The following is a 23,250-nucleotide window of genomic DNA, read 5'->3' as shown; positions in this document are numbered from 1 at the left end:
TTACAGCGGGACGCCCAGAACCGGTTCGGGAACACTACCGGTTCAGATATGGTCTGAGACTATTTTCCTGCTTACCGCTCATCAGGTTATCGAAAATGCCGTGGTTTGATGTGTCTCATGCATGGGTTTGGTTCACTTTGCTATTTGCCACTTCCGGCGGGACACCCGGAACCGGTTCCGGAACACTACCGGTTCAGATATGGTCTTAGACTATTTTTCTGCTTACCGCTCATCAGGTTATCGAAAATGCCGTGGTTTGATGTGTCGCATGCATAGGTTTGATGCATTTTCATATCTGATCCCTTCCCGGGGTACCGTTCCGGAACACCTAAATGGCCATATCTCCGGAACGGCTGAACCGATCCGAACCATTTTCAATAGGAAACAATGGGACCAGATTCCGCGTCGAATGAACCGTCGGTCATTGAAATCGGTTGAGGTTTACTGCCAAAAAGTGATGTGAGTTTTTTTGTACACACACATACACACACACACACATACACACACACACACATACACACACACAGACATCACCTCAATTCGTCGAGCTGAGTCGATTGGTATATAAGACTTGACCCCTCCGGAGGCTCTATCAAATTTTCGTTTTTGGAGTGAACATATAGCCTTTCGGTACACCTTGGTGTACGAGAAAGGCAAAAAGGTAGCTACAGCTATAGTAAGTTGTAGTACCAAACAGGTATCGGAAAAAAACCGCAACTCAAACTCACGCGACCAACTTCGCCACCGCGTGCCTCCGTCGGTCGTCGCGTCGAAGTTTTGGTTCTATAATTAGGTACCGCATGGTAACAAGGTGTACAAACATTGCTCATCGAGTTCTGTGTACTGTAGCATTATTGGTAGAAATATGGGAGCACTATGTGTAGTTCGTGAGAGTAACGTGACACCGATGTTGCGTGTGTTCATTCATACGTGTGAACGTATGCTTGCTTTTTTCCTGACGAGGGGTAGGTCAGTAATTAGATGTCATTATCGGATAAAGAGTTAAGCTTTGGTTTAGAATGATTATAGGTAAGGCCGCGAAGCACATTGGTTTGAAGCTTTCTAGGTTTACGAATGGGGATGAAGCTTGCAACGTGCGGTGTTGATATCTTCAAGTGTGCTGTTAAATGCAGAGCTTTTTTGCTTGTCATCGCATACATTTGTGTGCTGAATGACAAGCACAATGATACCGTTGAAATTATGTCTAACCAGCATCTTCTTATCGTCGAGATCTTTGCAGAAGATTTTCGGGCATCGGTTCAACACTCTCCGACTGGAATACGCTGCGATATACCAGGGTCCATATACCCGAGGCGGTAAACGCACGGGTATTCAGCATGACCATGCTGAGGGTGACGGGTTCGATTCCCGGTCGGTCCAGGATCTTTTCATAAAGGAAATTTCCTTGACTTCCTTGGGCATAGAGTATCTTCGTGCCTGCCACACGATATACGCATGCAAAATGGTCATTGGCAGAGGAAGCTCTCAGTTAATAACTGTGGAAGTGCTCATAGAACACTAAGCTGAGAAGCAGGCTTTGTCCCAATGAGGACGTTACGCCAAGAAGAGAGAGAGATACCAGGGTGCTGCCTCGAAGAGCTGGCGAACCGAGCTGCTGTAAAGTGTTGCTGGAATTCTTCCAATAATTCCTGTTGGAAATCCTCCGGGAATTCCTGGAGGACTTCTAAGAGAAATAATTGCAGAAATACCATCATGAAATGCTTCAGAAATCCCAGCATGAATGCTTGGAAAAATCTTAGTAGGGGTTCATGAAGAAATCTCAGCAAGAGTTTCTGGAGGCACTCCAAGAGGAGTTCCAAGAATTTCTCCAGCAATTTGTCTTGAACTTCCTAAGGATGCCTGCTTGGGTTCCTCCGAAAATTCCTCCTAGTTTTTCTAGTTCCCAAGATATCCTCCTTGGATCATGGAAGAGTACTCTTGAAGCTTTTATAGGAATTCTTGCTATGATTTCTTTGGTGTCCGGCCATTTGGCCGAATGCCATCTGGCCGAAAGGGTTGTTTGGCCGAATACCGTTGGGCCGAATTATGATCAAAATAATTCAGAAAATGTTTTAACATTCTAACTATCAATATGATCATTAGTAGTATTTCCTTCTTTTAATCATAGGCTATTCTTTCTGGCTTTGACATTCACGGTTTAGTTGGCGTTGGAACTGCCAATATTTTATCAAATATTCTCCTTCTTTGTTGTCTTTTCTAGTTATACTGATGTGGGGAACAGTGGCATGGTCACTTAAGTTTATCATTCATTTTTTGGCCAAACGGCATTTGGCCAAATGGATTTCGGCCAATTGGAGTTCGGCCAAATGACCTGGAACCGATTTCTTTAGAGATGTTTACAAAGATTCCTTTAGTAATTGCTATCTGGTTTCCAGTAATTATTGCTAGGGTTCCTTCATCAACTTCTACTAATTTTAACTGAGATAATGCTTAAGCATCCTGCTCAAAGAATTTCTCCCATTATTGCTTCAAAGAGACCGACAGTGAATCCTAGAGGATTCCCTGAAGGATTTCTGTCACAAATGTCCAAAGCAATCCCAGAAGCAGTTCCTAAAGCAATCTAAAAAGCATTCCCAGTAGGAATACTAAACACTCTGGAGAAATCCATGAGTAATTTACAGCAGCAATTTCTGGAGGAATACGAGCAGGAATTTTCTGAAGAATTCTTGGAAGAATCCTTGAATAATTTCTTCAAGGATTCCTTTAGGAAATTCTCTTTGAGTATCGGCAAACATTCCCTCTAGGATTTCTCCAGGAATTCTTGCTGGGGATTCTCAAGCATTTTCAGCTAAAATTTCTCCAAAAATTGCTCTTGGGAATCCTCCAAGAATTCCAGGAGAATTCTCAACAGGAATTGCCTGAGGAACACTAGCTAAACTTCCTATTGGATCTAGTATTGGATTCTATCACAAATTCAGAACAAATGCAAGCAGTATTCCTGGAGGTGATTTCCGAAACATTCTAAGGAAATGTTTGTAATAATCCACATTCAAACCCTGCAGGAATCCCAGGTGCCCTCCAGAAATCTCTTCAAAATTTCTCCTTTGATTCTTCCAGAGATTTCTCCAATTTCTCCACTAGAATTTTTTTTGGGGGTTGAGATGCAGGCTCTGTTCCACTAGGAGTAATGTTCCAATAATATCAAATAAAAAGGAAGTTCATCATGAGAAAAAAAATCAACTTTGTAGAACACACGAAAATTCTCAAAAATCACTAGAAAAAGCTGTTAAAGGGACGTACGTGACACAACTCTAAAAATTGAGCAAAAAAGGTAATAGTTAGTTGGGAAAACTTTCCCAATTTACAGAAAACAACAGTATTCTGCTTAATTTATGAAAAAAGTTAATTTCTGTCGCAATTTTAGGTGGATTTAGTCACAAAGGTAAACATTCCAAGCTAAACAGTTAAGTAAATAGGTACAGGGGCCCTATAGGCACAGTTACAGAAATTCCAGGAGAAATATCTGAAAGAATTCTGATAGCAATGCCGGATGGAACATCGGCAGAAATCCCTGAAAGAAATCCCGAATGGAATTAGTGGATAAATCCCGAGAGGAATCTTTGTAAAAATCCCAGAAACAATCTTTCAAAGAATACCAGCAGGAATTTCAGCACTCTCACCGAAAAGAATTCCCTTAGGATTCTCTGAATCTGAATATATTTTGACAGAAATTTTTGAAAGAATACCAGGAGGACTCCCTGAACTAATCCCAACAGAAACCCCTGAAAGAATGCCGGCTAGATTTCCTGAAAGACTCCTTTCAGACTTTTTTAAAGCAACCAGGACAGAAATCCCTGAAATTATTCCCGAAGGAATCCCTTAAAGAATACTTGATGGAATCCTTAAAGGAATCATGGCAGGAATCACGGTTAGGAGCTGAGCAGGAATCCTTGAAAGAATCATATAAAAAATAGGAAATTCCCGAAAAAATCCAGGATTGTCTGAAGAAATTTCTGGTGAAATCTTTATTTTTTCATATTCCTTTTCGGGAGGAATCACTTAAGGAATCACAGCAGGAATCCCGGAAGGAATCTGTGAAGGAAATCCAGCACGATTCCCTGTTTTTTACAGCTAATCCTAGCAAGTTTTCGTAGAGTCCACATCACATCTTCAGCCTCAATACAGGCTTAGTTCAACTTATGTTCTTGGTTATTCAGATACAACAAGTAATGCTCGCGTTTTCGAGGATATGTATACAATTGTGTATGGTGTGTAGGTGCTAAGATGTGTGACTATAAATCAGGAGGTCTGAGTTCAGTTTCCAGTTTCCCTAAGATTAATTTATACATTCATAAACATCTCTTTTGGAAATAGAAAGCCGCAAATACTAAAAAAAGGCTTACGAAAGTGATTCTTTTTATTTTACGCAATGAATAAATTCAGTTGCTTTTTGATTAAGCGCATATTAAGCCTCAAATCAGTCTTGAAATGAAGCTCAAATCAGCTAAAGATTGAAAAAATAGCAAAACTAAATGTTTATTAACCCTTCCGTTACCAACCCCCCCTAACGAGAGTGCGAAAAAATACTCTTTTCGTTATAACTTTTTTGTTTTTCAATATTTTTCGACCAAATTCTGACACAATAAGCGAATATCCTTCTATTTTAAGGATTTGCTAGGGATTTTTGGAATGGCCACCTGGTTCTGGAGTTATTCCGGAATCAAAATGGGTCATTCGATTTGGCCATTTTGGAAAAAGTAAATTTTCGATATGAGAGCCGTTCAGTTTTCAGACCTAAGTGCACTAGAATGATAGAAAAAATTGTTTAGAAGTCCATCCCAGTCACTACGTGCCTTGGAACCCGTTTTACGGATGTTCCGAGGAACCGGTTCCGGGGTCAATTTTTGAATATGATTCATTCCCATCATGCGACACCTCAAACTTCATGATTTTTCAAGATGCATCATTCTGTGCTGTTTTGGCGTTGTCTGAAATACTGTTGGCCATTTCGGAACCGGTATTCGGATTTCCCGGGAATCGGTTCCGGTGGTTCATTTTTCATTTATTTAGTTAACATCAAATTCATGATAATACTGAATCAACAATTTGCCGCCATAATACTCGATTTGCAGTTGCAGCTCTCCAACCTCGGTCACGCCCAACACTCGCCAGATCACGCTCCACCTGGTCCGCCCATCGTGCTCTCTGCGCTCCACGCCTTCTTGTACCATCCGGATGGTTAGCAAACACCAGCTTTGCAGGGTTGTTGTCCGGCATTCTTGCAACATGCCCTGCCCACCGTATCCTTCCGGCTTTGGCCACCTTCTGGATGCTGGGTTCGCCGTAAAGTGCAGCGAGCTCGTGGTTCATCCTTCTCCGCCACACACCGTTCTCCTGCACGCCGCCAAAGATCGTTCTTAGCACCCGTCGCTCGAAAACTCCGAGTGCTTGCAGGTCCTCCTCGAGCAACGTCCATGTCTCGTGTCCGTAGAGAACCACCGGTCTTATTAACGTCTTGTACATGGTACATTTGGTGCGGGGGTGAATCTTTTTTGACCGCAGTTTCTTCTGGAGCCCATAGTAGGCACCACTTCCACTGATGATGCGCCTTCGTATTTCACGGCTCACGTTATTGTCCGCCGTTAGCAAGGAACCGAGGTAGACGAATTCTTCTACCACCTCGAAAGTATCCCCGTCTATCGTAACATTGCTGCCAAGGCTTGTCCTGTCTCGCTCAGTCCCACCTACCAGCATGTACTTTGTCTTAGCCGCATTCACCACCAGTCCGACCTTTGCTGCTTCACGTTTCAGGCGGGTGTACTGTTCTGCCACCGTTCCAAATGTTCTAGCAATAATATCCATGTCATCCGCAAAACAGACAAATTGGCTGGATTTCGTGAAGATCGTACCCCGGCTGTTGAGCCCGGCTCGTCGCATAACACCTTCCAGCGCGATGTTGAATAGTAGGCAGGAAAGTCCATCACCTTGTCGTAGTCCCCGTCGAGATTCGAATGAACTGGATAGTTCACCCGAAATCCTTACGCTGTTCTGCACACCGTCCATCGTTGCTCTTATCAGTCTAGTCAGCTTCCCGGGAAAGCTGTTCTCGTCCATAATTTTCCATAGCTCTGTGCGGTCGATACTGTCGTATGCCGCTTTGAAGTCGATGAACAGGTGATGCGTTGGGACCTGGTATTCACGGCATTTCTGGAGGATTTGCCGTACGGTGAAGATCTGGTCCGTTGTCGACCGGCCGTCGATGAAACCGGCTTGGTAACTTCCCACGAACTCATTTACTTTAGGTGAAAGACGACGGAAGATGATCTGGGATAGCACTTTGTAGGCGGCATTTAAAATGGTGATCGCTCGAAAGTTCTCACACATTAACTTGTCGCCTTTCTTATGGACGGGACAGATTATCCCTTCCTTCCACTCCTCCGGTAGCTGTTCGGTTTCCCAGATCTTGACTACTAACTGGTGCAGACAGGTGGCCAACTTTTCCGGGCCCATCTTGATGAGTTCTGCTGCGATACCGTCCTTACCAGCCGCTTTGTTGTTTTTGAGCTGGTGGATGGCATCCTTAACTTCCCTCAGCGTGGGAGTTGGTTCGTTCCCGTCCTCTGCTGCACCAACATAGTCATTTCCTCCGCTGCCTTGGTCCTCCGTGTCTACATTCTCTACGCCATTCAGGTGCTCGTCGAAGTGCTGCTTCCACCTTTCGATCACCTCACGTTTGTCCGTCAAGAGGCTCCCGTCCTTATCCCTGCAGATTTCGGCTTGCGGCACGTAGCCTTTGCGGGATGCGGTTCCGGTGGTTCCGGGGTCCAATTTTCGAAAATAAACAAACACCTTCATGCGACATATCAAACTTCATGATTTTGAAAATTATGGCACTTTATCATAATGGTTGGCCCTACGAAAATTCCTCCAGGAATTCCACCAGAAATTCCTACGGAAATTCTTCCAGCAATTCCTACGGAAGTTCTTCCAGGAATTCCTACGGAAGTTCTTCCAGCAATTCCTACGGTAGTTCTTCCAGGAATTCCTCCGGAAATTTCTCTAGGAATTCCTCCAGGAATTCCTCCGGAAATTCCTCCAGGGGTTCCTCCGGAAATTCCTCCTGGATTTCCTCTGGAAATTTCTCCAGGAATTCCTCCACGAATTAATCCAGGATTTTTTCCGGAAATTCCTCCAGGAATTCCTCCGGAAATTCCTCCAGGAATTCTTCCGGAAATTCTTCCAGGAATTCCTCCGGAAATTCTTCCAGGAATTCCTCCGGAAATTCCTCCAGGAATTCCTCCGGAAATTCCTCCAGGAATTTCTCCGGAAATTCCTCCAGGAATTCCTCCGGAAAATTCCTCCAGGAATTCCTCCGGAAATTCCTCCAGGAATTCCTCCGGAAATTCCTCCAGGAATTCCTCAGGAAATTCCTCCAGGAATTCCTCAGGAAATTCCTCCAGGAATTCCTCCGGAAATTCCTCCAGGAATTCCTCAGGAAATTCCTCCAGGAATTCCTCCGGAAATTCCTCCAGGAATTCCTCCGGAAATTCCTCCAGGAATTCCTCCGGAAATTCCTCCGGAAATTCCTCCAGGAATTCCTCCGGAAATTCCTCCAGGAATTCCTCCGGAAATTTCTCCAGGAATTCCTCCGGAAATTCCTCCAGGAATTCCTCCGGAAATTCCTCCAGGAATTCCTCCGGAAATTCCTCCAGGAATTCCTCCGGAAATTCCTCCAGGAATTCCTCCGGAAATTCCTCCAGGAATTCCTCCGGAAATTCCTCCAGGAATTCCTCCGGAAATTCCTCCAGGAATTCCTCCGGAAATTCCTCCAGGAATTCCTCCGGAAATTCCTCCAGGAATTCCTCCGGAAATTCCTCCAGGAATTCCTCCGGAAATTCCTCCAGGAATTCCTCCGGAAATTCCTCCAGGAATTCCTCCGGAAATTCCTCCAGGAATTCCTCCGGAAATTCCTCCAGGAATTCCTCCGGAAATTCCTCCAGGAATTCCTCCGGAAATTCCTCCAGGAATTCCTCCGGAAATTCCTCCAGGAATTCCTCCGGAAATTCCTCCAGGAATTCCTCCGGAAATTCCTCCAGGACTTCCTCCGGAAATTCCTCCAGGAATTCCTCCGGAAATTCCTCCAGGAATTCCTCCGGAAATTCCTCCAGGAATTCCTCCGGAAATTCCTCCAGGAATTCCTCTGGAAATTCCTCCAGAAATTCCTCTGGAAATTCCTCCAGAAATTCCTCCGGAAATTCTTCCAGGAATTCCTCCGGAAATTCATCCAGGAATTCCTCCGGAAATTCCTCCAGGAATTCCTCCGGAAATTCCTACAGGAATTCCTCCGGAAATTCCTCCAGGAATGACTCCGGAAATTCCTCCAGGAATGACTCCGGAAATTCCTCCAGGAATTCCTCCGGAAATTCCTCCAGGAATTCCTCCGGAAATTCCTCCAGGAACTCCTCCGGAAATTCCTCCAGGAATTCCTCCGGAAATTCCACCAGAAATTCCTCCGGAAATTCCTTCAAAAAATATTCTGGGAATTCCTCCAACAGTTCCTCCAGGAGTTCCTTTGAAAATTCCTCCGAGAATTCCTCCAGGAATTCATCCTGTAAATTCTTGCGGGAGTTTCTCCTGGAATTGCCTCATGAGCTCCTGCAGAAGTTTTTCAAGGTATACTTGTAGGAGTACCTCCGGGTGTTCCCCCAAGAATTATTCCAGGGAGTTCCACCAATATTTTCCGGGAGGAACGCCTGGAGGAACTTTCAGAGGAATTCCTGGAGGAATTTCCGGAGGAATTCCTGGAGGAATTCCCGAAGGAATTCCTGGAGGAATTTCCGGAGGAACTCCCGGAGGAATTTCCGGAGGAACTCCCGGAGGAATTCCTGGAGGAATTCGGAGGAACTTCTCGAGGAATTTCCGGAGGAATTCCTGGATGAATCTCCGGAGGAATTCCTAGATAAATTTCCGTAGGAATTCCTGGTGTTTATCTTCGAAAAATTAACCCCGGAACCACCGGAACCGATTCCCGGGATATCTGAATACCGGTTCTACAATGGCCAACAGTATTTCAGACAACGCCAAAACAGCACAGAATGATGCATCTTGAAAAATCATGAAGTTTGAGGTGTCGCATGATGGGAATGAATCATATTCAAAAATTGACCCCGGAACCGGTTCCTCGGAACATCCGTAAAACGGGTTCCAAGGCACGTAGTGACCGGGATGGACTTCTAAACAATTTTTTCTATCATTCTAGTGCACTTAGGTCTGAAAACTGAACGGCTCTCATATCGAAAATTTACTTTTTCCAAAATGGCCAAATCGAATGACCCATTTTGATTCCGGAATAACTCCGGAACCAGGTGGCCATTCCAACAATCCCTAGCAAATCCTTAAAAAAGAAGGATATCCGCTTATTGTGTCAAAATTTGGTCGAAAAATATTGAAAAACAAAAAAGTTATAACGAAAAGAGTATTTTTTCGCACTCTCGTTAGGGGGGGTTGGTAACGGAAGGGTTAACTGAATATAGGATTGTATCTCTTGTGCTCAGCTTTTGTTCAAACGAAGGCTGCTTTAAATAGTTTGAAAAACGCTTGAACAGCATCATATTGTTGCCAGGGATACCCTTTAACCTAAATCTCTTTCTTACCCTCTACTCAGTCTACTCTAATCCTCACCTCTACCCGACCGTCTACGCTACTTTCTGCCCTATCCACTACCTTGCCATTTAGCCTTAATAGCCAAATATCGAATTTTGACTTCTACTTATCCAGCCCGATTGATGGATGCTTATATTTCATGGTATCATAGCTCAAACCACCATTCCGTGGCAGCCATCTTGGATTACGGTCCGCATATTGGAATTCAAAATGACGTCGAACATCGATTTTTGGCTTCTACTGATCAAGCCCGATCAATAGATTACACCCGAGCAGAAGAAAATACCAATAGCATAATAAAATATGTTATTTTGGCTTAATATCTGAATAATGAAATCAGTAATTTATATGTTATTAGCAAAACTTATTATGTTATAAACATGTCTGTCATAAGCGGCAACATAACAAATATCATAACAAAAAAATGTTCCTGGAAGACTAATTTAATAACATGTTCTGTTAGATCCATATCAATTCAATAACAGGAAATTAATGAACATGTTATTGTTGGGTTATTGTTCATCACATATTTCCATATTTGTACATTCTCTAGTAGTATAATAACCTTAAGCTTGTTCTACACAAAATATATTATTGAAATGTTATCCTGTGGATGTATCCCAAAAACATCAACATAACAAAATAAAATAGCCCAACAAAACATGTTATTAAAAAGATTATTTTGATAAGTTAACAATAACAAATTATGATATAAAAACAGGCTATGTGATTATGTTGTTTTCCTCTGCTCGGGCAAATTTACGATTTTAGCGTTACGTAATAAATGGATGCTGCCTTAGAGGGTTCGAAAAGTCGGTACAAGATACATTCTAGAGTTTTTGTCGCCATCTAGGAACCCAAGCCGCAATCTTGAATTCCAATACTTCTGTTCCGCAATATGCGAACGCGCCTCTATTGCCAGCGAAGTCCAGAGTGACGACCATCACACGTGTGGCTCTCGCGGATAACATTTTACCTACTGGGACTCGATGCAGTATAGGAACGATGAGAAAGTGCGATCGCGATGTAGAACCAAAACAAAAATTATAACCAAAAGACATTCCTTGTTGTAAACAGATTTGAATCTTAATCATTGAAAGTTTTTCTAATAATTAGTGAAGTGGACTAGATTAAAACTTGTTAGTTAGCCAAGAAAATTGCAGGTAAAATGAATTGTTAAGTCTAAACCTTAAATTCTACTTACATTCCTACTTATACGCTACGAAAACTAATCTATTATCACAGATTGGAGGAAGCTACTGATTAGCATATCACAGCTGGAAGATCACAGATGGTAGGTTGGCCTCGAAAGTCATCGCGACTGGCAGTAAAATTAAGGTAATCTATAATAGAATTGATTCGAAACCAATCAGAAATTTGCTTACGATAAACCTATGTACAGGAATAACAACAACCGTACGATACCGCTTTCCGGACGTAATGGAATAACAGAGTATACACTAAACGTAAGTACACATTAAAAAACAGTGTATTATATGAAGAGGTGCATAATTGTAATTTATATTCATAGGAAAAATTTAACAAACAAACCAAATCACAATAAATACCACGTACTTGAACTTTGTGAAAAGGCGAGTCTGTTTATATTTGCGGAACCCAGCTCTACCGTATTGTTGCCACTTTTTGGTAACAACTCCTATAACCACCTTCAAGGCCTAAGGAAAATGTAGGGTAGATAATCAAAATTTGAACCAAATTGCGGCTTTCTGAAGCAGTGCAAATTTTAAGTGGAAATAATTTACTACAGCAAAATCGTATGTACATGAAAGCCACGGGTATAAGCTTTCTGTTAAATAGTAAAAAGTTTGTATTTGCACCGAATTTCATCGAAATATTTGATTTTTCATCAACAATGATTTTAATCTTAATTTGAACCATCATAATCATAATTTGAACTACTGACAGCAGCACCTCGAGCAACTCACAAAACAGCCAATTCTATGCTAAACAATTAAAAATCACATGAATCTGCTAATTCTCATATCTATTTTTCATTAGGCGGTGGAATCTCAACTCAGAATGTTCGAAATTCTTTAGGAATTTGGAAACTAAATTTGGAATTTTTCATCCCCCAAGAGTAAACAAAGCAACCACTAGCGCAATCTACAGGCCAACACTAGAAGCTCACCCCCGTTTACTAGTTCAAATTTAGATTACAAATGGTTCAACTTAAGATATCATTCTCCAAGTAAGAATCACTTAAATTTGATAATTTTATGACAAATAATGCGGAATATTGTTCGGTTGGTCGATTCTACGATAAATAAGCTTTCATTTGACGTGTTCACATATTGCGTGTGATACAATGCATAAGCTGTACGAGTGCACCGAAAATGTGCTTTCTCTTGGGGGAAATGGGTGATTTCACAGTGATTTTTCAATTGCCTGTTTTCCATGACAAAAACGCTTTTTTCAATGCTTTTAAAGTCCATGTTATCAGGTTATATTACGGAAAGCTGTTTAACATCTTTTCCGGGAAAATATTTGCCTGAAAAGTACGTCGTTTTAATGAATTTTTAAATGGTTCAAATTAAGATTACAATTTGACTAGTTCAAAGTTTGATTTGCCTATGCCTAATTTGGTTGAAATTGGTTGAGGCATTCCAGAGTAAGATCTGGCGAACGGGATGCTGTAAAAAGCTGAAATTTTGATATTTCATAAATCAAAGTTTGATTAGTAATCAGTCAAAAACTCAGCTTTATACAACACTAAGACCGCCAGATATTTGTTTAAGAATTTTCAGATCACGACTTTGGATAATCGAGTTCGACCTGTACTACGGGGGAAGGGGCGTCTGAAATGGCCAAAATTTGGCCCCAAGTAAGTAATCAACAAGTAGCATTTTCAGATCAATTTGTTTGATGGATCTCCAGTTTTTTTGTTCTTCCACCTTATAACCTAATTTACAGCTCTTTTGTTCACTTGGGCAGCGTTGGCGATTCCAATTAGCAGCTGCACTTACACTTTGTACAGCGCCTAAATGTATTCTATTCTAATTCTACTTTATCGAACTGGTTGCCTTTGCGCTGCTGTCACTTTTCTACCCTGTTCATGGTAGAATGATGAGTACGAGGATGTTGATGTGTGGCTCTTGTTCCTTTTCCAGCCCGATTGGGGGTCCATTATGAATTGCCGTTAGCCGATATCCTAGTTTCCGGGTTCGTTAGAGCATATGCTCAGAAGAGGGTCAGGTGTCAGCCGCTCTCGGGAGGAAGAGCAACTGGTAAAAAATTGCAAGTACTGGGGCCGGGATTGAACACATGACCATCCACTTATGAAGTGCACGTGTGACCACTACGCCAGATTGTGTTGGAGAAAATTCGAGTGGAATGGAAGGCGGCCATCTTGGTACTCTATCCTTGTCCTTAAAATTCGATATTCAAAGATGTCTGGTGTACGTGCACTTTCTTTTGCTGCCGTTTTCATGCGGTGGAAATGCGACCGTAACAGTAATCGTATATGGAAGTTATGGTTGTAATGTACCCGAATGAGGAGTACGTGAAGAACGAGGTAGTTACGACGAAGTGCGTCGTCGTACCTATGTACTCAGCTGATTTTTCCAGCTGATGCAATGAACTTTACTCAGCTGTGCCGGATTAAGTTTTCAATTTGTTGTACATATTTGGCATTCTGAACATTCGGCTTGCAACAGAGTTCGTCGTTGACACAGTTGATTTGACTTCTCATTCTCTGATAAGAGTGCTTTTTTGATTGAAAATGCACACATATCTAGGGGACTTATTTATATTACCTACACATGTTGCCGACTAACATCATAAATGGGTTCTTTGACCCAATAAACGAATAAACTCGTTGATAATACCTGCATTTCACCGCACAATCAAAATTTAGACTCCTGTGTGTATGTCAAGAAGTCAGTCAGCTTTCCGTCTGTCCGTCTGTCAACTGGCTAGGCTACCGACGCGACGCGTCGCGTCGATTAGACAGACAGTTGTGATTAATCCACCGCGCGCTGTCCAATACCATCGCGCCGAGTCGCTAGGCCACCAATAATGCGCGTGCTGATTGTGAGCGTTTGTTGAAGAAAATAAAAATTGTGCCGCGCGCGACTACTGTGGCATCTGCGTTTCGCGCTGAAAAGTTCGTTGAACCTTTCCTTTTCTATTCGGTTGTTTATGGACGGGAGCGGGGCACGAGGGGTCCGGTTTGGGTGCCGCCTCACCAGTGCAGCTCCACTGTGGTGTGCACACGCGACGTTGTTTAGGGGGTGTTGGTATAAAAGGACCGGTTTGGGTTGAAACTACTTATCTTAAACGCGATGAGAGTTCCCAAGACACAACAAATGCTGAACAGTGAGAGTTGCATGATTTTGATTGGTATCATGACTGAACATAATGACAGCTTTTTTGTTTTATTCCAGTCAATTTTAATTCACCCACTCCAATCTTCTGTAATCTATTATACTCTACTATACTACACTTTACTCTATTTTTGTCTACTCTAGTCTAATTTAGGCTACTACACTCTACCCTGCTCTACTTTAATCCATTCTAGGTTTCTCTACTTTACTCTAGTCTACTCTAGTTCACTCTACTTTACTCTACCCTAGTGTACTCTACTTTAGTGTACTCTAGTCTACTGCAGTCCACTCCCTACTCTAATCAGCTATAATCTGACTCTACTTTATTCTACTCTTCTCTTTTCTGCTCTTTTTCTACTGCCACTGCACTCTACTCTATTCTACTCTAGTTTACTTTTACTTTACTACTTTACTTTACTCTATTCTAATTTATTTTACTTCAGTCTCCTTAAGTCTAATCTAGTCTGATCTACTTTACTCTACTCTACTATACGATAATCTACTCGTTCTACTCTGTTCCAATCTATTCTACTCTAGTATACTCCACTCTACTCTACGTTTACTCTACTTTACTCCACTCTACTCTAGTTCGCACTACTTTACTCTACTCTAATGTATTCTTCTATCTAAACTACTAATTTACTCTAATCTGCTTTAGTCTACTCTACTTTGCTATACTCTATTGTATTCCAGTCTACTCTAGTTGACTCTACTTTACTCTACTATACACTACTCTACTCTACTCTACTCTACTCTAATCTAATCTATTTTAGTCTACTCTAGTCTACTCTAGTCTACTCTAGTCTACTCTAGTCTTCTCTAATCTTTTCTACCCCAGTCTACTCTAGTCTACTTAAGTCTACTTTAGTCAACTCAACTCTACTCCACACTCATCTACTCTACTCTTCTATACCGTTCCCTGCTGTACTCCTGAAAGCAGATGCATTTCACCCAGCTTTCCCCAATAGGCTGCCTATATCAAACGGCTACGAGGCATGACAACAACGCAGGGGTATGGCGACGCACTCGTCAATCAGCACAACACCTCCCGAGCGAGCGGTTTTATGGCACCAAGCACCAAACACCAGACGCGAACTGGTATGATGATGATGTTGATACCGAAGATGTTATCATAAACGTTCGTTAATACGGCTCGTTGGTGGATAGGAACGCGATCTTACGCGTGTTTTGAACGGTATGCAACACCATCGCATCGACCGCGACCGGGAAGAAGACCAAATGTTTGAGATATTAGAGATGCTATGTTTAGAGAAGGAAAAAAGTAGGTCGGTTCGGTCGTTGCCATTGGAGTTGTTTAGTAGAGGGTGGAATGTTGAATAAATTTCTGTGAATGAAGTGTAAATTTGCGTGATACTTTGGGAAAAATACTAACTCGATAACAACAATACATATGGAGCAGACCTAATATTGTCCTAATGACATGCACTATTCTTTTTACCCTGGCCAAGTTCGCAGGGTTTGACGGTATTAAAGTGAAGGTTATTGTAATGTAGTATTCTTTAGTGAATCATATCACCTTTTTAACACTTTAATGCGCCTCCAACGGTTCATCACGAACCGGCTGCTGCAGATGGAGTATGGCTGATCATATGTTTTTGCATATTCATCAGACATGCTCGATAAACACGGAGGGACCGCCGGGGCTCAATAGATTCTATACCCAAGCAATAGTTCCAAGTTAGTTGGATTTAAGAAGGTTTTGAGGATCGTTACAAATCCTACTACAAATATTATAGGTTTTGTAACAGGTTTTGAAAACTTTTTTGCCAGTAGACTTGAAAATGCTGTTTGGGCTTTCTTTCCCACGTTTTTTGGTTGATTTTGATTTACTACTAAATTTACAATAATTTGAGCAATTTACAATAATTAAATATATTTAAATTAGTAATTTTATCAAAACAAATTTATTTTTTTTTTCGATATTACGATGATATCCAGTAATATTCTCTTTATATAAATCTGGTAAAATCAACCGAATAGTAGGAAGGAAAGTTGCAGCACATAATAGTGCTGATAGATTCGAAGCTAACGTGCGAACAATGGATTACTGCACGATACTACTGGCCTGCTTGCTCTCACACATGGTTTGACGTTTGAGCGGTGACGACACCGCTCAAACGCCAAATTATCTTTGGGAGTGAGCGGGCCGGCCCAAGTTCGTGCAGTGGACCATACTTTAACACTTTATTGACGTCAATGCGTTCGACGTGACATTTTGGACAAAATCTGATTGTTTCTAAGCTGAATGACGTTACTTGTGTATGACTAGGCTGACATTTCTAGGTTACGGGGAGAAAATGACTTGGTTTATCTAGGTAGGACCGATAGGACAAATGAACGGATTGGCCCTGTTTTAATAGTTAGGTTGTTTTCGTTTCTCGTATCATTGGAAGCCCATCCATGACATGTTCAAAACTAGTGTCTATCATTGGGGATGGCGCCAGTGCTGTAGGTGGCTACCAACATAGGTGTTATCGCAGTAATGGTTGTTGTCTTCAATTGGTATTTGACCATAATTAATTCAACTATACATTTTACATAATATTTCTTGGAGATAGCATAGGCACAGTTGTCAACATAGACAGCATTTTGTGTTATGTTATTTCCAAGAAGTAATATCAAGGATATAAACATTCCTGGTGCTTCAGGTTTCGCGGGTAAAGATTTATTCTGATAGCTTCATATACTTCACATGACTGAGGGTAGACAGACATGACTAATACATCTACGGGAGGGAAAATGCAAAATTTTGATTAAAACTACTTAGGCACAATGTAAAAACTAGTGTTAAATTGGGCAACATAGCCTATTCCGTCTAAACATTGGTCTTGGTAGAGATGAAATTTGAATAACGGGTTCAGCCTTGACAATCAAGCTGTCACGCAGCTCCAACTGAAAACCCATTAAAAAAAAAAAAAAAAAAAAAAAAAAAATGACATGCACTATTCTTTTTTACGTGATTCGAAATTTACATGACAAAAAAAGCTTGTACGAAATGTGATTCTCATTATTATTATCGGTGCACTATAAATCAACAAAAATAATGAAGATCAAACGTCATGTAAACGTTTGACGTTTGTTTAGTCATGTAAGCTTCCAGTCAAGGCAATTTACATGATACATCATGTAAGTTTGTGTTGTTTATCATACACAGATCGAAAAAAGAGTGTTAAATTCTGTGACATATGATGCTGGAGCACAGAAGTTTACATTACATATCATGTAAAAGTAATAAAATATCATGTAAACTTCCATTATATGTCATGTAATTCAACATGACTCTGTGTGTTTACATGACATATAACACAAATTTACATAATATATCATGTAAACCTTCATAATGCTAAGTGTTCATTACTATAATGAAGTTTACATAACGCGTGAATCTCATTATTTTTATTTGTGTATAAACTACCACGAGTAATGCCGAATTACATGACATATAACGGAAGGTTACAAGATATTATGAAATTTACATGATGTATCAAGTAAACTTTTCACAAATCGCACGTTCAAATTATGTACATCATATGTCACAGAAATTTACACGTTTCTTTCGATTGCGAATGATCCTCAAATTCCGTCAGCTTGATTTGATATAAAATCAGCTACCCTAAGAAATTACAGCTCGTAGTAAAATTTTATGGCAACACGTGATACCATCTGATGACTTTTTTTTTTATTTCGTGCTGCAGCGTTCCGACGTTAATGTTCTCGCGATCGCACAAGCTGCTAGAATTTGCGCAAGATCTACTGTACCATACAGTTTATCAACAGCAGAGTAAACAGTATCGGGAGGTGATGATCAATAAAAGGGAAAGGAGCACTTTATTTGAGTATCATGCCTCGTAAAATATGACATTATGATAACAATAAGTAAAATAAGCTTTTTTTTTAACATTACTTAAGCATAGCATTCTGGAAATCCATTTGAAGGGTAGTTCTTATCAGCTGAAATTTGATGCGATCGAATCAATTGATTGTATATTAACTATTTTTTTTCTTTTCTCTGTTTCAGGTGCGTATTGTAAGACTGAATAAGTACAACTTATTTAATAGGCGAGCGTAAGTGATTGATTTTATAAATTTTATTTGAAAAAAAAACTAATTAACCCACCTAGCAGTGATGGCGCATTTCTTGTGCCCCTTAAAAACCCATTTCAACAAAACTTAAGAGACATGTTGATGAATATTACACGTTCATAAGTTAACAAAAATCCATTTCATGGCACCAGAAACCATATAGTTTATCTGGCTTTTGCTGTTGTCTCTCACAAAAATTCGCAATTCTGAATTTTGAGCCGCCATCTTGGATTTAATCCCGTCGTCTTGGAAATTCTGGTCGCCATTTTTGGACTCCAGACTTCTTCCCCATATCAGATATAATGAATCAATGAACCGATATTGCGCGATTATAGAGCCTAGACCTCAATTAAATAGTTGGCATCTTGAATTTTGAGATGCCATCTTGGATATTCTGGTCGACATTTTTGGGCTGCGGTTATCTTCCCAATACCAAATATACCCACATTGAATGGTTTTAGAGCCTAAAACTCCATTAAACAGCCGCCATTTTGAATTTGGAGCCACTATCTTGGATATGAGACCGCCATCTTGGATATTCTGGTCGCCATTTTTGGACTCCGAACTTCTTCCCCATACCAAATATATATATTCATATTGGATGGTCATGGTTTAGGGCCTAAAACTCCATTGAATAGACGCCATCTTGAATTTGGAGCGGCCATCTTGGATTTTAGCTCGCCATCTTGAATATTCGTCGCCTATTTTGGACTCCGGTCATCTGCCCAATACCAAATATACCCACATTTAATGGTTTTAGACCCTAAAAATCCATTAAACAGCCGTCATTTTGAATTTGAAGCCGCCATCTTGGATTTAAGGCTGCCATATTTAATTTTAAGACGGCATCTTGGATATTTTGGTCATCATTTTTGGACTCCAGACATCTTTCGCATACCAAATATACCCATATTGCATGGTTTTAGGGCCTAAAACTCCATCAAATAGATGCCATCTTGAATTTAGAGTCGCCATCTTGGATATGAGACCGCCATCTTGAATATTCTGGTAGCCATTTTTGGACTCCGGACATCTTCCCTATTCCAAATATACCCATATTGCATGGTTTAAGGACGAAAACTCCATTAGACAGCTGTCATTTAAAATTTTGAGGCGCCATCTTGGATTTTAGGCCGCCTTCTTGAATTTTGAGATGCTATCTTGGATATTCTGGTCGCCGTTTTTGGACTCTGGAGTCTGGACATCTCCCCCATACCAAATATAACCGTATTGCAAGGTTTAAGGGCCTAAAGTACCTTTAAACAGCCGCCATCCTCATTTTGGAGCCACCATCTTGAATATTCGGCTGCCATCTTGAATGTTGGGCCTACATTATGGAATTTTTTGTCTCCAGTGTTCATTTCCGCACAGAATTCGTCACCCACACTAAAGGTTACAAAAAACGCCGCCGTTTGATGTGTCCACGCAGACTTTATGAGGGGGGGGGGGGGGGGGGGGTAGGATGTCTGACCAAAGTCCACGCTCCATACAAATATATATGAACAAAAGTCATCGAGAAGGGAGGGGGAGGGTGTCTGAGATGACCAAATTTTGGTCAACTTGGCCAATGAACAGTCCCATACAACCAGTTCTACCGGTGCTGGCCCTAATCACTGAAATGGCCATAACTCCGGAACGCCTTGACCGATCCGGAGAATTAAATTTCGGTTCGATTCGAGCTATAATCGTCGTAAAATCGGCCAATGGGAAGTTCCTTGAAAATGAGCGAACTTTTTTGTACACAGACATACATACACCAACACATACATACACACATAAATCATCTCTATTCGTCGAACAGAGTTGATTAGTATATGTTACTTGACCCTCCGAGCCTACTATCGAAAATTCGCTTTTTAGTGAACATATAGCCTTTCAGTACACTTGGGTGTACGAGAAAGGCAAAAATGAGACGCGGAGTCTTGAAAGTTTATTATTGTTAATATTTATTAAAAACACTTTACCAATCTTGAAAGTGGTTTCAGTAGGGGTTTTGACCCCATTCCCGGCACTATAGGTAAACAAAATTGTGCATTACCTAAATTCACAACGAAACGACCGTTTTCTTCCACTTCTTTAATCTGAATCAGATACCTTATTGAGTGAACTCGTTGTTTACAAGGTTCAGTAAACTCGTTCAAAACCAACTTTCCGGTAGAAAGTTTTCACAACAATCACTGTTACTAGTCCAGCGCCAATTCCCGGCACCAGTGCCGAATTTCCAGCGAATTAAAATGGGAAATCACTTCGGCACCCATCTTTGTGCTGGCGAAATGCACTCGTCTGCATGTAATAATTGTTTGGAGCTCTTGTGCGGCTTTAGAGTGAACGTGTAGCTCATTGACTGTGAATCCCGTTGCGAAAATGTTGCGGGAGATTACCCACGGAAGTGCGTTTGGAAAACATGCAGCAAGTGATATTTTGATTTGTTTTTCTGTGAGGTGCCGGATGCCCAAGTAGTTGGAAACGTTGGAAACCCTATATTCAGTAGTTTCGAGCTATCGAATGTTAATATTTCAATATTTAGTTCGACCGAGATAATATTTGTTTGTAATCCTATCCATCAACTAAATGAATATGTTCAAATTTATCTCTCAATTTCCCATTTCCTCCATCCGTTGTGCCAAATCTTGTTTACTTCCACACTCCAACGGGCGCCAATTCACCACCGAATCACAACATCACGCGTGCAGTGCTTCTTCTTTTTTTTTCTTGTTCTTGTTACTAGCTAATAATAATACCAACGCCATACGGGTGTAAATACGTCGTAACCTTTGCGGATTTAATTCGCTACAATCTATCTGTATGCAGCTTAGTTCAAATCGTTCTAACAACCCAAAACAACATCTATTTCCGTCCGCAGAGAGCATCCCCCGCATTGGTCTACGAATGTTTGCGATCACGGCGAGAAAACATGTCCAAAATTGTAGTTTCAAATTAGTTGAATAAAATTGCAAAATTTTATTTAACATTAAATGTTCCAGTTAGCAATAAACTGTTGTTGATTTAAATATTTCATTGGCTAGTTTTAAACATGCAAACTTGTGGGTTAATATAATTTCCTCCGTGCCTGAGTATCATTTGAAATTGCTCCGCTAAGATATTATCTAATTTTCCGAGCGGTTTAATAAAATCTACATCGTTTCCCTAGGCACCTGCTTTCCATGAACCTCATAGAAATTGCAATATTTATCGTCCATTTTTTTTTTTCGAAAAAATGTTTGTCAACAGAGCTGTAGCTTTCCTAATGGAAAATTTCCAACAGTGATTTATATGTGCAGTGTTTGTACGATTTCCCCGTACTAACATTCAACAGGTCAGGGTGTGATTAATCGTCACATGCACCGCGATTGAAGACAAAAACACCCACTAGGCTAGGCTAGGCTGATGCAACTTGTAAGGACAGTTTCGTTGTTTGTCACCCACCACCTCACTAGCTCTCTACGACGGATGGTATTCTCCCCGTCAACCACCCCACCACATCCAAGATGGATTGTCACTCGGAAGAAGAAAGAGCATCGAACCTTGTGCCCAGCTGTGCAAATGTGCTTATTGTGGTGCAGTAGGTAGGCACCTACTAGGTACCTCTAGATCACGACGATAGCCGGGCGGGGACAAAGGATGAATCACACAAACTATTCTGGCGTGTCATCGACATCATTTGCGGCGAGAGTGCGCGAGGGCACAGTGGTCGGTGAAATGGTGAAAAAGGAGTTGTTTCATAATCGAAATCTCTGTCCAAAAATTTGTCGAATTCCAAAATTTTATCATTTTTAAAATGCATTTCAAGTTTGTATGGCGATTTTTTTTGTTCGGGAAGAACTGTCATTTTATCGATTGGATTGTTGTTTTATCCATGGAAATTAAAACTATTTTGTTTATCTAACCATCAAAACAAAGAAATTGGAACGCAATAAATTCACGTTATACTCGGAATAAGAGCTCTTTCAGCAAGATCGTGGGATACAACTCGCGCAGGACCTTCAGCATACTTTTAATAACTAGTGTCATAAATTACGTCACGGTGCTATTTGTTATCTTACGTTCCCTAACTCGTACTTTTTTGATTCAGATTTTTTCCCAACCTTTTGACTCTGTTTCTAGCATTCTTCAAAGAGATTATTTGGATTGGTTGATTTTTTGTTAAATTAGACTTAGGATATTAGTTGGTGTCATTTGTGTGTATGTTCATAAGATTTCCTATTAGGTGAGTCGTAGCGTCATTTTTTTTTTGTAGATTTTACTTGATTGAGCATGTTTTAGCACTACACTTGTGAACGCGGTAGAAGCTTGTTCAAAGATGAATTTGGCTTCTATGCAATAGACTCACTTCACCATCAATTTCTTTAGAACTATGTACTACAATGGGGGTCATCGTCAATTTGATCAGGATCTTCTGTATGAATTCCTTCATGGATGAAAATAATACTAGTGGTAGTGAAAGTATCGAACTGAGAATCTTCCAAGTAGTAGAATTTTTATCACATTTAATTATAGGCAATTATCTCAAAAACCTTTGCATGATCTCCCCTAGAAAAACTTTCAAAAATTCATCCAGGAATTTCTTGAAAACGGTTTCCACTAATCTCATCCATAGATTCTGCCAGTAGTTTTTTTTTTCAATAGCCCACTCAAAATGGACTATTTTTGAAAAGAGGAAAGATAGACCTTCTATTTGCAGTTATAAAATGTTGGTTCGGATGCCATCCTCAATTTATAGAGATGTTCGCATCCACCCACCGATTTTCACTTATTTTGAAAATGTAAATTAGAGTATTTTCTGTTATCGGCAGGCTGTTTGGGCTCGTTTAGAAGTTAATCATCAACGTTAACTTTTTCTCCCGATTAGCCTAGATAGCTGTGATTGTCGCAATTGGCTTAGAATAATACTACGGACCACCTGTTTCAGGGGTAAAAGTTCAACAAACAGGGGATCCTAAAACAAGGATTCAAGCGACCCGTTGAGGGGGTTTTAAAGTTGCTCGTTCTTTAACGGACCCAGTGATCCTTTTTTCGAGTTGCGTTTCGGTGCAAGATCGACCAAACTGAACCCTAGTGACATCCGGTTTTTCAAGCTGGGGTAATGTGTTTTGGTATTAAGCATTTGTGGGGTGTGAACAACGATAGTGTCATTCCCCTTGCTTGCCCTTCCCTTAGCGAGCATCAGTGACAGCAAGCA

The 23,250-nt window shown here is 40.8% G+C and overlaps 1 protein-coding gene and 1 long non-coding RNA gene across 4 annotated transcripts in view; both read left to right on the top strand.

Annotated features, from left to right (window-relative positions):
- The window catches only part of LOC109415738 (sestrin homolog), a 225,050-nt gene that overhangs the window by 91,037 nt on the left and 110,763 nt on the right, over positions 1-23,250 (top strand). The window lies entirely within an intron of this gene.
- Positions 8,731-16,921, top strand: LOC134288535 (uncharacterized). Its single transcript, XR_009997999.1, has 2 exons — positions 8,731-10,787; positions 10,870-16,921. It is a non-coding gene; the product is annotated as an uncharacterized LOC134288535 (long non-coding RNA).

This window comes from Aedes albopictus, chromosome 2 (assembly GCF_035046485.1).
Source record: "Aedes albopictus strain Foshan chromosome 2, AalbF5, whole genome shotgun sequence".
NCBI lineage: Eukaryota > Metazoa > Arthropoda > Insecta > Diptera > Culicidae > Aedes > Aedes albopictus.
This window is presented reverse-complemented; position numbering and strand designations above follow the sequence as displayed.